Source organism: Candoia aspera, chromosome 4 (genome assembly GCF_035149785.1).
Source record: "Candoia aspera isolate rCanAsp1 chromosome 4, rCanAsp1.hap2, whole genome shotgun sequence".
NCBI lineage: Eukaryota > Metazoa > Chordata > Lepidosauria > Squamata > Boidae > Candoia > Candoia aspera.
This window is the reverse complement of record NC_086156.1, coordinates 57,171,791-57,187,542: the sequence shown is the minus strand read 5'-3', so window position 1 is coordinate 57,187,542 and position 15,752 is coordinate 57,171,791. Positions and strand designations below refer to the sequence as shown.

Here is a 15,752-nt window from a genome sequence, read left to right as displayed (position 1 = left end):
GCTGTTCATTAAAGCAGTCCTACTTTTTTCAGACTTTGGCAAAAGCCTGGAAAAACTTGTAGCTCCTTTAAACTCTTAAAACTTGACTCCTGAAACTCTTTCAGGCTGACTGTGAAGCCTCTAAAAGTTTGGGCTGTTTTACGTAATAGCAAGAAGGTCCTGTGCTTGTACACAATCCCACATGATTCCTTCTGACTCATTGATGAAGTGTGCAGAGACTGTATAAATTAATTAATGAAATCTATTAAAATGCTTTGCTTTTTTTTCCTGATAAATGTGCATATTTTGTTGCCTTAAGTCTCATTGCTTTCCAAAACATCTTTACAATGATAGCTTTAGTAACTGGCAGTCTCACAACTGTCCAGCTTTCACATTTCCTTCAGGTAGTAATTCACTCAGATTTCACAGCAAGCTATGAAAAATATATGGATACATAAATTTAAAAAAATCACCTAAATCAGAAATCTAAGCTTCTTAGCTTACCCATCAACTTCTCTAAAATTTGTGGCTAGTTTCAATCAACAGTTTACCATCTGGAACCACCTTGAGGTAATAATTTGCAAAGATGCCCCTCATCTCAAAAATACTACAAAGCATTCCATATTATATATTATCTTAGTAATATTTATGAGAGGTTATAAGGTAAGCTAGTATTCTTCGGGCAGAAATTTAAATTAAAATTGTGGTAGGAACGAAAAGGACATAATTCATTGTTTGCCTCATGCAGTCTTAATACAAAACTCCATACAGTTGTTCGTTTTCTTAGGAGAAAATTTCCATTGTTGTCGAACAATTAGAAATAAATTGGACTTCCAGAAGAAGAAATGGCAAACTGAAGACAACTCTGTGAAAAGCAGAGCTGACAACCGCAACAGAATGAAGTGAGTAGACCAGTGAGTAGACTGTCTCTTTGATATTTCTTCTCCAGAAAAGGAGAGGACTTGAAATAACCCACAAGTGCTCCAGAAAGCTATTCCTCAATAGTGGTCTCCGGCAGGTTTACAGCTCTGGGAGACGAGGGAATAGCCATCTTGATCAAACCACTGTTGGTGCCTTTGAAAAGACACTAAGTTCATATATTTCCTTTTCTAATCACTTTCAGAAATTGCTTGTTAACTGCTTTTCAGTTATTAGGAACCTTTGGATTGACAGGTTTGACAGTACTTGGTGAGTCTCCTTCAATCCTTAGGGAAAGAAAAAAATAACTACATTTATTATTTATTATTATTTATTAATCAAATTTATCACTGCCCATCTCCCAAAAGGGACTCTGGGTGGTTGAAATAAGATTTTGAAATTAATTATAAAGAATTCTTCCTGTGGGAAAATGCTTTCATTTTGAATTTAAAAAAACACATAAGATTTCAAAACATGAACACTAGAGGGATCTAGAGGAAACTAAAGATTACATTAATGGAGAAGAGCACATAATCTCAATTTACAATTACAGAATGAAGCAAAATATTCTAACATTGGATATATTGAAGGATATTTTTGAACAATGAGCCCAGAAGTTAATTTTAGTGTCTGTGTCTATGGATAGACGGTGTCTAAAAAATGTTATGGAAGAGGAACAAGTTTTACCTGACAAGACTGAGGCTGAGTTGAAAGTGGATTTAAAAATGACAGGCTACAAGAATGACATGGAAAAAATATGTTTCACTGGAGATACAAAAGAAACTGGCTGTTGTTCTTTATTCGTTTAGTCGCTTCCGACTCTTCGTGACTTCATGGACCAGCCCAAGCCAGAGCTTCCTGTTGGTCGTCAAGACCCCCAGCTCCCCCAGGGATGAGTCCGTCACCTCTAGAATATCATCCATCCATCTTGCCCTTGGTCGGCCCCTCTTCCTTTTGCCTTCCACTCTCCCTAGCATCAGCATCTTCTCCAGGGTGTCCTGTCTTCTCATGATGTGGCCAAAGTATTTCAGTTTTGCCTTTAATATCATTCCCTCAAGTGAGCAGTCTGGCTTGATTTCCTGGAGGATGGACTGGTTGGATCTTCTGGCAGTCCAAGGCACTCTCAGAATTTTCCTCCAACACCACAGTTCAAAAGCATTGATCTTCCTTCGCTCAGCCTTCCTTATGGTCCAGCTCTCGCAGCCATATGTTACTACTGGGAACACCATTGCTTTAACTATGCGGGCCTTTGTTGTCAGTGCGATGTCTCTGCTCTTAACTATTTTATTGAGATTTGTCATTGCTCTTCTCCCAAGGATTAAGCATCTTCTGATTTCCTGACTGCAGTCAGCATCTGCAGTAATCTTTGCACCTAGGAATACAAAGTCTTTCACTGCTTCTACATTTTCTCCCTCTATTTGCCAGTTATCAATCAAGCTGGTTGGCATAATCTTGGTTTTTTTGAGGTTTAGCTGCAAACCAGCTTTTGCACTTTCTTCTTTCACCTTCATCATAAGGCTCCTCAGTTCCTCTTCACTTTCAGCCATCAAAGTGGTATCATCTGCATATCTGAGATTGTTAATGTTTCTTCCAGAGATTTTAACTCCAGCCTTGGATTCCTCAAGCCCAGCTTGTCGCATGATGTGTTCTGCATACAAGTTGAATAGGTAGGATGAGAATATACAGCCCTGCCGTACTCCTTTCCCAATCTTAAACCAGTTGGTTGCTCCGTGGTCTGTTCTTACTGTTGCTACTTGGTCGTTATACAGATTCTTCAGGAGGCATACAAGATGACTTGGTATCCCCATACCACTAAGAACTTGCCACAATTTGTTATGGTCCACACAGTCAAAGGCTTTAGAATAGTCAATAAAGAAACTGGCTGGTATCTTAATAATTAAAAGGGATATACAAACAGCAAACCAAAAGAGTGACCCGGATAATTTTCCTACATTGGATTTACAGAATAGGCTTGTTAAAGTTTTGAACAATTTTGTGAGAAGGGACAAAGAAAAAAATGAAAAGAAACCAAGTTCTACAACATTATTTGAATGGACAAAAGATTAAGATTGTTAGAAGCAAAAGGAAGGAATATAAAGTTGGTTTATTTGATCAAGGTTAAAATAGATCTGTTATCACTGGTTAATGGAGGGTTACCATTACCCTCCCAAAGCCTTCATAAACAAATATGTTTTGCATTTTTCTAAATGGTTAAAGAATGCTGCAAGACTTTCCTAGAAGCCCTGATATGTGTGGCTCAACATTCTCAATGTGGAACCTAAAACTGCAGGTCCTCTACTCAAGACTATTAGCCCAGCACCACTTGCATAATAGATCAGATCTAGACTTTATTGTGTTGAAAGCTGGCTCACTAAAATTAGTGTGATAAATCAGTCAAGATTAATCCTGATACGCACTGATATCTTCATTATACACATCTAAGCCCTGATATTATTAGTAGTAATAATTTTGAATCAGCAATAAATAATATGCCCAATAATCATTGCTTTAAAAAAAACAAAAACTAAGTTTTTGTTGTTGTTATTATTGGTATTTCATGCTACACTATTCCAAAACAGCTCCTTATTAATCCTTACTACTAACGCTGAAAATATTGCTTTCTTTGCTCCACCCAACTTCCCTTCTCATCATTTGTTTTAACATTTGCATTATCTGTTTTTCTACCAACGTTGCTTCCTAAATGATTAGGAAAATGATAGGGTGCCTTGGGTCATGTATGAAAATGAACATCACCTCAAGTTGCTGCACTTACTTTTGTATACATTGTCCCTTCATCCAGCCATGACTCTCACACTTCCAGTCAATGTTGATCTTTCACTTCTCCTACTTTACTCTGTGCTTTCATCCTGAGACTTGCATGATTCTTTCCTGTATTCCTTCAATGTGCAGCTGTTCCTTCTGTTACATTTCCATCAAGTTCAGTAATTCCCAGTCTAACGTTCACAGAAGTTGTTGAACTATAACTCCCAAGTTCAGACATTCATAATGAGCGTAGCTGTACAGGAGTTGTAGGCCAAAATTATGTAAGTATTTCTGATTAGGAACCACTGATTAGCTACAATGTATCTACCCTTAGGCATCTAGTGTCTTGATCAAAATCCTGCCTCTTTTCATATGTTTGTCTGTCATTGCTGCAAGTACAAAGGGGGGAGGGGAGGGTGACCAAGACATCATATCTGTCATCTTCAAGATTTTGACATCCCTCCCCCATGGAGGTCACTGTATCTACTTTACACATGTTTAACTACAATTCCTTCTATCCCCCAAAAACCACAGAACTATTTCCCAACATTCACCAGATTATACTATTCAGATTCTTCTGAAAAGAACAACAACTTGACATCCATTATAAATATATACTGCTACATTCTGAACAGGGTATTTATCCTCTTTGAATATGGTCCATTTTCCTTAACCATAGTTTCAATTTCACCTTTCAAAATGGGAGGGGCTCAATGTTATTTTGGAAACAATTGGCCACGGTAATGCAGCATGCATGAGCAATTCTCTTTTGAAGTAGGCATTTTAATCTGGATTCTTGGCAGACTAAACATTTTAGGCTCCAGACTCCTATCTGGGAAACATCCCAAGTTATTAGAATACATCAGTCCTGTTCATATTGAAGGTAATATGAAGAGTCTTTCCTTTTGTAGCATACAGTTTTTATTTTGAAGAAACTGGCTTGTGATGATGAACCAAAGAGTATAGTTTATAGAACATAGAAAACATAGGCTGGAAATTAATGGATGAAAAATGTGACAAAGTGGCAAAATTAAAATCGTGGGCAAAAGTCCCCTTTGGGTTGAAAAATAACTGCTGCTGAGAAAGTCATTACATTCACAGGAAAGAAAGCTTTTTTTCTTTTTCCTTTTTTTAAACTCATACAACAGCATCTGCAAGTCATGTTGAGTTTGCCACTTATGTGGGATGAGCATGATAAATTATGTGTTTGCAGAAACTCAAGACTAGTAACAAGAAATTTAGCCCTGAAACATTTTTCCCCCTATAAAGGCCTTTCTTTCTTGTTTTTCCATCAAATATACAGCAACAAATCACCAGATTGCATGCCGATGGGTAAATTAATCCTTTACAGGCAATGTTTGAGGTCACCCTCATATACTCAGGAGAAGTTGGCAGAATATAGCATAACATCATGCATACTGATTATGGCAACATGAAGCCTTCTTTGAAATCCTGAGGTAAAAGTTACCTTTTATATAAAGTGGGAGTACTTTTTAAAGAAGCAGTGACTAGATTAAAGAGGTTGATTTGTTGTCACTGAATCCCACTGTTGTGTCATCAAGTAACTGAAGACATTTTTGAACCACTGGCATGCTCATGATCTAAGATGTTTGTGGTTTGCAGGGCCATTACAATAGATGAGCTGGATTGCTTCACGTGGCGGATTTTGCCATATCGCTACAGCACAGCAAATTCTCACTGGTTTAGTTTAATAATATATTTTTAAACCCAGGGGAAATACCATCTGGATTTTTTGCCTCAGGCTATCTGTGAGAAAGCAGGTAATTATAGACAGGGAAATGATTTAAAAGAGAAACCCGATTGGTATAGTTAGATAGTCTCAAGGGGAAAGGGGTAACAAATAGCAGGAAGCTGGAGAGTAGGCCAGGGCTAGGTCCTTGGTTGCAAATGAGGTTTCATGTTTCATCATTATCCATCATGATGAAACTATCCATGTGAAGGAAATGATTAATGTATGGACTCCTTGATTTCAGACATGGAAAAGTACCATAAACAATACTTCTTATCTAGAAGATACAGTGTGTAAGCAGGAAGCATTCCTTCCCACCCTTTACTGCAATCTGATTTGGCCCAATAAGGATGTAACATTTCCAGTTTGGAGTATGAGAAGTATGTTGTTGGTACTAGAACATGGGATTCAGATCATTGTAACAATATTCACAGTTGAACATCCAGAACCTTTTCCACAGTAACCAAATAACTGTTTTGTTATTAAAGGAAAATGGTTGTCCAGCTAAGGGCTAAGTTGGGTGGATTATTATGTTCCATCAATAACACAAAGAGAAGAGCCAGTGGACAGTGTGAAGGACATAGATCAGCATTGCTTGTTAATATACTACAAGCAAAGCCTACTATTATGAATCTCCCATTTTGAAGCAGTTCCATTAATAGGATGAAAATGTCAAGTAGCTATCTGCCAGGTGTGAGCTATTACATCTGTGTGATTTTGGTGCATCAGAAATGTTTGTGAGAGCATGGAAAACAATGAACAGGAAATCTTTTTAACTCTGGACTGTATCAGGTGTGCAATTAAGGTATGTAATGATGGATTAGGGGCTTCATAGGTATATGCGTGTCTGTGTTTATACATGCATACATAATCACTTGCATAAGCATTATGGGAGGACTGACAAGATCTCATCTCTATGAATATTGTCATAGGCCACTGTAGGACAGATGGTTGATTTGCATTATATGCATATTTATTTGCACTTAATCTCTGTATTTTATTGTATCTGTTTAATTGGTATGCTCTGTATCTGCATTAGACAGAAAAAAGCAAGCTAGGTTGATTGGTGTAGAGAAAAAGAAATCTTCAAATGTTGCCTTTGTTTAATGTTATTTTGGATGGGGCTAAAATATTGGCAACTTGAAGATGATCTAAAATACAATAAAGGCCGGTAAAGAAAGTTCTAGTTCTTACAGATCTATTATGCTTATTAGCCAAGATGCAGAAACAATAGGATTATGTATAAACTTGCAAAAAATCAGATATGTTGTGCCACCATTACCTGAAAAAGATAAGAAACAATTAAGTTTTCAATACACATTTAGGAATGGAATTAACAAAAAAGATAAATAAGTTCTAATTAAAATGATGCATCATCAGTGAGTAGTAAAATAAAAGATCTGATAAAAATGGATTAAATTGCAATTGCCGTAATTAGGGAGAGTAGAAGTTATTAAAAATATTTTACCTAGATTGGCATCCCTGTTTCAGGTGCTCTTAGTTAATACCTTGGAGTATAAGTTTCAGAATTGGCAAAAGTTGCTGAACCAATTTATTGACAGGAGTAAAAAGACCAGACTGAGAAAGAACATGGTTTAAAAATCAGCCAAGAAAGGAGGTTTAAGACTATTCAACTTGAAATGGTATTTTTAGATGTTTCAAATTAAATAAATACTTGGCTTAATATCAGCTGATCTAAGTGAAGTAACTATGGCAAAAAAAGAAAAGAAGCTATAGAAGATAACAGTGGTTTAAGAACATAAAGGTATCAAGAATGCTGGAGAAAACTGAGAATATGCTGCTCAGGCTAAGAATTCAGTTGTGGGTGAAAAGAAACACTAAACTGCTGAAATTTGTTTTTCTTGCTTTCAGTTGGGTACATCACTTTGTGTAGAGAGTAAGGAAGATGATCATGGTGGAAATACGTAAGAACTAGGCAAAACTAGCTGAAACATGTCTAAGTCCAGAACAATGAGATAATATTTGGAAGTGACTTAGGCAGTCACCTCCCTAATTCACTGAACTATAAGAAGGAGGAGGGGAAACAGCACAATCAGACTTGCAAGATTCTACTGTAGCCAATTGCAGTAAAAGTAGTTTTAGCCTTCCTGTGGAGTTGAGTTCCTGGTCTGGTCTATCTAATGGGATTGACACTTTGAGACTCCAGTGGGTCATATAATTTCAAAATAGACATTGATGTATCTGGGGGCAGGGGGAGGAAGGTGTAGGCCAAATGGCAGACACAGTGTCTAATCCATCATCTTTCCCATTTTGCACATCCTTGTGGACATCAATGTGACTAGCAGAATACAACCACCGAGTTACTATGAAATCCCACTTGCAAATTAAATGATATTCTTATCATGAAGCAAGTTGTGGAACATTTCTTATAATAAAACTTTTACTCCAACATAGATTTTTGTAAAAAATAATGGAAACTAGTATTATCTTTACAGACTTGCATTTTAAACAGCTCCGTATTGATTATACATTCCTTATGTTGAGGTTTACTATTTTTGTAGTAGCTTGCTGAGTAATTCACTCCTACAATGGTTTGTATTCTGCTTGCTTGCTTCATTCATTCATTCCAAATTGTCTGCTATGCTGTTCTTTTTAGATTACCATTATAGGTTAATTCCTTTTCATTGTTCCAAATTGTGAGTTTTTCCCCCCAAAATTGTCAAGTAATATTGATTACAGTATTTTGAATTACCTTCCTTGAAATATTCCTAACTAAATACAATATGGATTTCTTCTGAGTAAATATAACTAAAATTATGCTTTGATAATGTCTGTGGCCATGTGCTAAAGGTACTTTAAATAGTATTAATTAGCATTTTTTCAAAACAAACACATTTGAAATGTCCATATTTTATATTTCTTTTTGTTAAAAATTCTGATTAATTTTGACTGACAGAGTTGCTTCTCAAGTCCTTTTTAAAAAACAGAAAAATATGAACTGATTATCATTAGCCTTTAACCAATGAACTGCTTAATTAATTTAATCTTTTAAAAAACCCTTTACATTATCAAAATCACAAGGTAAGCAATTTAGTATTAGAAGGAAAGGCCATTTTAAAATGTGTTTAATTCCATGTTATAACAGTACACTAGAAATAGAAGAACTGCCAAAAATAATGAACACTTAATAGTATCATTAATTAAAATGAAACCCATTCACATTTAGCTGAAAAGAACCACTTCAAAATGCAGTGGACTGTCTGAGAGTAAACATGCTTAGACTGTAACGATTTAACTTCTATTTTTTAACACACTGAGATATATAAATGGTTCCCTTCTCATGGCATCTGAGACAGTGGCATAATTTGTACCCAATAAGACATGCACACAGACTTTATTGCCAGGTGACCTTAAAAAATTAAAATACTCTATAAGTTTTCCTGCAGTGCACTGGTTTGATACAACATACTCTAATCTCTGTCCAGCTAGAGGCCACACCTTGGTTGACCGAAAATGCTAAACTGGGTCAGCTTTGGTCAGAACTTGGATGGGAGGCATTCTTTGGGGACCTTCTGGGAAGCTGAGGGATAACAGCTACTGGACTGGGAAGATGATGGAGAGAGAGAATGAGAGAGAGAGAGAGAGAAAAGTCAGATATCCTAGAAGCAGGAAATGGCAACCTACTTTCATATCATTTCAAGAAAACTGCATGGAATATGGCCATGTAAGTGACCAGAAATCAAACTCAAAAATGACTTTGGTCTAAGATTTCCCTTAAAAGTCAAAGTAAGTGCTTCAGAAGTGGTTTGCCAACTATTCTACTCAATTGCACAACACCAATGAAATACAGTGAAACCTAGTTCTAACAGCCTTCAGTCCAGCAGACTTTGCAAGCAGCTGATCAAATGTCTCCTGTGGTTTATGTCATTTGGCTAATTAAATTATCTTTGCAATGCCTTACTTTCTGATTCAATGGCTGTTCTCTATCTCCTACAGGTGTATGTGGTAGAACAAGCATCAAATAGGAGAAATTGTCTTTTGGAGTGAACTTCTGAAACAAGATGCAACATTACAACAGCAGAAAATCTTTGAGGGGAACTGTAACTAGCTGACAAAAAAAGAAGCTGGAGTTTCTTGCTCTTCTGGAAGGCAAAGCAGCTTCTGAGGGACCTGTCTGATGTTTATTAGCAGATGGGAGATATTCTTCTTTGAACCTAGACTGTAGCTGAGGGCAATTTTTTGGTATCCAGAAATCACCAATGTTGCTGGTTTGAAAATTAATAACTGCAGTGCTGTCACACCAATAAAAAAAGATGCAGAACTGGTCTTGCTCTCGGGTGACAGGCAACAAAACAAGCTGACTACCACTGATATTCTTTGCTGTCAGAACTTGTTACTGCTGTATCAGGTACCTGTCTTCATTTCAAGGTGGAAATTATTTCACTGGTTTTTTTATATATATATATATATATAATTTCACTGATTTTATATATGTATGTATGTATGTATGTAGAAAATGGAATGGTGGAAGTAGAAAACCTTCAAAAAGGATCCTCTAGCAGAAGATTACTGGGGGGGAAAAAACCCAATATTAGAAAGCTTGAGTTACAGGGCTGCTAGTTGAGGCACATGTGGAGCTGTATACTAAATGATTTTTATTTTTCATGCTATAGAATACAGAATTATCAGCTATAAATGGAAAACCAAAAAGTATATCGCCTGTAAATCTTTTTTAAAATTACCATAATTACCGAGAGTAAATATAAAGTTGAGCTTTTAAAACTGTTTCTCAAAAGAACAAGCACTGTTGCCTAAGATGCAACGTAATAAGCTGCCGTGTCCAGTTTAGTGCACTGTATACACATACCTACAGAGAGGAACAGACATCACAAGAAGTGTAACAGTTGTTTTCTTAACATTTTTGGAGATTATATCTAAGGACATTTAAGCATGCAAAGATTTGATAATATTATTTACCTTGATCAGTATATTTAGACTCATCCCAGATAAATGATAGTATTTTGCCTCCCCCGCAAAAAATAGCAAGACTCCTTTATTTTAAAATGCACTATTTTTACTTACTTAATCAACATTAATAATAAATATGAAGAAAATATTTATTTACATTATTTTATTAAATTTATCATTTTAATGTATAAGGCCAGCACAATTCAAAAGTAAGTCTCAGTGGCATACAATTAAAACCAATATAATACCTAAAAACAAATACAATAAACTTAAAAATATACCTAAACATGTCAGATGAAACTGCACACCATAGCCAAGATAAGCATCACAAACAAAATGGGCACAACACCAATCTAAGAATTGCGGGCGGGGGGTAGGAGAGCAGATTTTCTAAAGATTTTCAGGGTTGGGATGGTCTGAACCTCCAGGTGGATGCTAATTCAGAGGGCAGGCATTGCAACAGAGAAGCCATACTTTCTAGGACACATCATGTGGCATTGCTTAATGAATACGTTGGAGCCAATCTGATCTCCAGGGGAATTAAGTTCCACAGGACATGCACCAGGACAGAAAAAAGCAGTCTTCCAGGGTCCCACCAGATGACAGTCTTTAATTGAAAGGACCCACAGCATGCTTCTTCTGTTAGATCTGATGGACAGGTGGAAATAGTCAGGGGTAGATGGTCCTACAAATAACCTGCCATGCAATGAAGCTCTTTATAGGTGACCACCAGGACCCTGAATTAAATTTAGAAGTATACTGGTAACTAATGCAGCTTGTGGAACAGAGGTATAACATAAGCATATCAAGGACTGCTATTTATTTATTTATTTATTTATTTATTCATTCATTCATTCATTCATTCATTCATTTAATCAATTAATTTATATGGCTGCCCATTTCAACAAGTGACTCTTGCCCCTGCCACTGCATTTTGAATGATCTGCAGATTCCAGTTGCTCTTCAAGGACAGCCCCATGTAAAGTGTGTTGCAGTAGTCTACCCAGGAGGTGGTTTTTGGTCCAGGAAAGGGGACAATTGGTGCAAAACCTGAAGCTGTGCAAAAATCCTCCTGACCACAGGTGCCATCTGTTCCTTGAACAGGACCTGTGAGTCTGGGAGAAACCCCAAACTGTACATTGGTTCTGTTTAGAATAGTGCAGCCTCATCCCAATCAAGAGATGGAAAGTCATCAGAATTAAAATTCAAAGTAATTCAGTCATGTTAGGGTTGAGTTGAAGCCTGCTCTTTCCTATCTAAACTCCCACGACCTCCATGGACTAAGACAAAACCTTCACAGCATCACTTGGCCAGCCAGGGATGAAGATATAGAGCTGGATATAACTGTCATATTGATGATACTTCATCCCATGCTCGGTGTTTCATGTAGATGTTAATCTAGAATGGGAAGAGTGTTGAACCCTGTGGTATGCCACAAAGCAAGGGCCATGAGTTAGACTTCTCCCCCCACATCACCCAACACCAACTGGTAGATCTGGAGGAAGAAAAATAACCAATGTAACACAGTGCTGTCCACTTCCAGCTCCTGAAGCTGGTCCAGAAGGATATCATAATCAATGGTACTGAAATTGACTGTAAGTTCAAGGAGAGCAAAGAAGGATGCACTACCTCCATTCCACTCCTGCTAGAGGTAATATACAAGTATGATCAATGCCATTTTGACCCATATCCAGATATGAAACCCAACCAGAAGGGTTTCAAATACCAGAGTTAACTCTTATCCAGAGTTCTCTGGAGCTGCCATAGAATTACCTTCTCAACAACCTTCCCTAAAAAAGGAGTGTGAGAAAAAAGTTGTCCAACACAGTTGCATCTAATGAGGTCTTCTTGAGGAGGGGCAGCACTATTGCCTCCTTAAAGGATGATAGAACCACTTCCTCTCTCAAGGAAAAATTAATTACTGCTAGAATCCAGCCATGTCACCTCCTGGGAAGCCTTAGCCAACCAGGAGAGGCATGGATCTAATATATAGGGGCTGAGCTAGCCTATCCACTTCATCAGTCTCAGAACCTCCATGGGATCTGCTTCAAAGCCAGAATCAACTTTGAGCAACTCTGAGCAAGTCTATCTGACAGCTGCCAAGCATAATAAAAATAAAATAGTAATAGTATCCCATTACTATCTCTTCCTATTAAAGTGCTCTCTGATTTGATGTAAGAGCTGAGATGAATCTGGTTAAAGAACATTCAAGAAGCCGGTTTGACAGCAATTTGATGAAACAGAACACCTGTCTAAGCACATTTTGAAACGCTCTTCATCAGCAGGGGAAATTGAAATAGTTATAGGATTGATTTCTTAGGGCCAAATAAAACTGTAAATCACATGTTATGATTTTGATATTTGCTATTTAAATACCATTGCAGATTATTCCTGTCAGAACTGGGAACATGGTTTAAAAGAAAGGAGGTTAAATCTGTCCTGAGCATTATCATTCCAATGAAAGTTGTATCTCTGAAGCTCTCTGTCCTAAGAGGGAAGCTGCTATTAGAATCACCTCTTGTAAAATTCATTATAAATATTTCAATTGCTGACATCTTTCCTCATTAACTAAGTTTCCACAGAATATTGGGAGAGACACCGCAATGAATATAAACCACTGTAGGACTTGATTCCTGAAGCATAATTTCTGTAGCGAATTGTCTTATTTACATAATTTATCTGCAGTTACCTCCCTTTCAGGGATCCAGTTTGATATATGGGTTAAAGGTACCCAGAAGACGTAAGTTCTAGTCTGCCATAGCAAAGAAGCCACCTGGGTAATAATTGTTCTTTGAGTAACTGAAACTGAAATTATGGCAAGCTGAAACTTGCCATTTCCAAACTATGTACATGGAGCAACAGTTCAACCGTAACCACCAGTGCAACCTTAAGTCCCAGTGAGCACAAAGTCTAAGTGCCATTGATTTCAGCTAGGAACTAAGTTCCAAATAAGAATACTGCATTGCCACCATTATATGCTGTGCCCCAGTGAAAGTAGGTTGCTATAATGAAGACGTAGGTACTCTGATCTACTGCTAGGTTCATTTTATGTTTGTGCTAGTCTCACCTGTCATGGTCCCTGTTCCAATGTTCCTGGAAAACATCGTAACATGTTCCCATGCCCTGTTGGTGCTGACACGGGTTGCTGTATGGGAGGGGGCTGCTCCTGTTCCCTTGTACCAAGCTGTGATGCAAGAAGTGAAGAATGCCTTGACTGGTCAAGGACATTTCCCGAAGACCGGCAGAAACCGTTAGGGGCACCTGCAGGGAAGGGAATTGTACTGACTCTGGGGGGAGGGACTGGACACTGCCTGGATTTTTACTGGGAGAAATCCTGCACTTTTACTATTCTCAGCTTTGCTTGTGATCCTGCATACTATTCATTATTAAATCAGATATCCATGAAAGCCTTGTGTGAGTCTGATAGCGATTTTGAACAGGCAATCATTACATCACCTATGCCTAGATTTATTCTTCTTTCCCTATTATTTTGTCCTGGAGGTCCTTCCTTCCTATTCTTTTCTTTCGCATTCTTGTCCCACTGAAGATAATCATACCCAAGACCAGAGAATTATTTCTAAAGAAGGAAATTATTTCCTTATTTCTAAATAAGGAAATTTGTGACAGGAAAAAAAAGGAATCCCTTAATTTCAGTGTAATGATCTGGACTGAATTTGGAAAATTTGTATTCTTCAAAGCAATGAAAAACAAAAATGATCTTGGATAATATGGGAATAGTCTATGCATGCCATCCTGAGCTTCTTATTTTTGGAACAAAAATAAGAACAAGCAATCTAGACAGCATCGGCAGCAGACATGCCAACTGATTCTGTTGTGTTAAGCCTTGAAAACCTGCTGATCCCTTCCAAATTTGAAAGTTTATCTATTGTCACTGGGTCATGATATCTACCTTGATAATAACTTGGCTAATGCACTAAAACAAACAGGGACAGGGCAGATTGGCTGCTCATGTGTATACACACACACACACACAGCCCTGAAATTCCACATTACTCTCTAAACAGTTACCTTTTTTTTCTACATTCCAGTCTAGGAAGCACTCTGCTGTGTCACAGACCAGGAAATAACTCTGACAACTAATCAGACAATTTAATCATTTACTGAAAGCTGTGACTTTAACAATAGGAAGCTCAGATTTGTAAGGAAAATGTATTTTCAAAAGTGTTTCTCCTTAACCTGGCAGAATGTTTCCTTAATCAATTCAATTTTGAGAAAATAAGGCATGGGACACATTATAACCATTATATTAAAGGTTTTCTTGAAAATGAGGATGCGGCAGGGGCTTTTGTTCTGTGCCAACATCACTGAAAAAGTAATCAGGACTCGCTGCTGCAAAATCTTTCAGAGGCTATAAATTTAAGCATTCCACTATTTTCTTAAAAGGGAGATTCCAACCTCATCAATCTTGATGAAAATAGGCAGGGCATGAAGGTCTTAAAAATGGGGAAGGAATGAGTGAACTGTTTAGGGGGCGGGGGGAATGAACTTTCAGAAAATATTACTCAGTCCTGATAAAAAGAAAAGTATGAGAAAAAAACTCAAAATAACTCCACCTTGATTTTGTTTGGTATAAGATATATATACCAAAGGGAGGGAGAAATAGGCTTTTAAGATTCTGTTACTCTAACCCTCAACAATCAAGAGCATTCCTGATATGCTTGTTTCTTGATCTTGCCTACTTCGACAGGCTCATGGATGGCTCTGTTGAAAGTGCACTTTCAATCCTGCCCTCCATCTCCCACCAAAGCCACTGATATTCCCAAGTATCTTTCATAGGAGATACAGTCCAGTGAAGGTGAGATATAGAAATGCTACCAAACCTACATTTTCTCCCTACTTCTGTAGACTGTTTGAGGCTGCAAAAAAGCAGTGAATGTCACACACAGGGCACAGCGCAATAAACAACAGGTGGGCAGCCTTGCAGGTCATCAACCATGCAGACGGAACGCGTGATCCTGTAAAGCTTCTTGTGCCTCCTTTTTTTCTGATCTGCTGCTTTTTCTCCTGCCTAATTAACAAACCCAACCCGTCCCTGTGAGAAGCTCAGACCTGTTGGCAATGAAAGGGGCTATAAATAAATATCGTCATTAGGGATGCAATCTGCCATTACTGATTTCCATTATTTATGAATTCCTGTAAGTCATTCTCTTTTGAAGCTGTGCCACCTGTCATTTCCCTCATAACAAGAGAACGGTGTGTGTATATGTGTGTGGATAGTTAGGGCGGAAGAAGGAATAGCAAAGTCAGATCTGAATTCTCTTTGAAGGGAATAGCACAATAGGTTGGATGGACATTTCCTCAGAGGACAAGCCAAGATGATAATTAATATCACATTTATCATCTTCCATCCATCATCAGTTGGATCTTGCTCTGAGCAGTTGGCATACTATCT

The 15,752-nt window shown here is 37.6% G+C and overlaps 1 protein-coding gene across 1 annotated transcript in view; it reads right to left on the bottom strand.

Annotated features, from left to right (window-relative positions):
- CNTNAP2 (contactin associated protein 2) overlaps positions 1–15,752 on the bottom strand; it is a 1,282,126-nt gene that overhangs the window by 1,225,830 nt on the left and 40,544 nt on the right. The window lies entirely within an intron of this gene.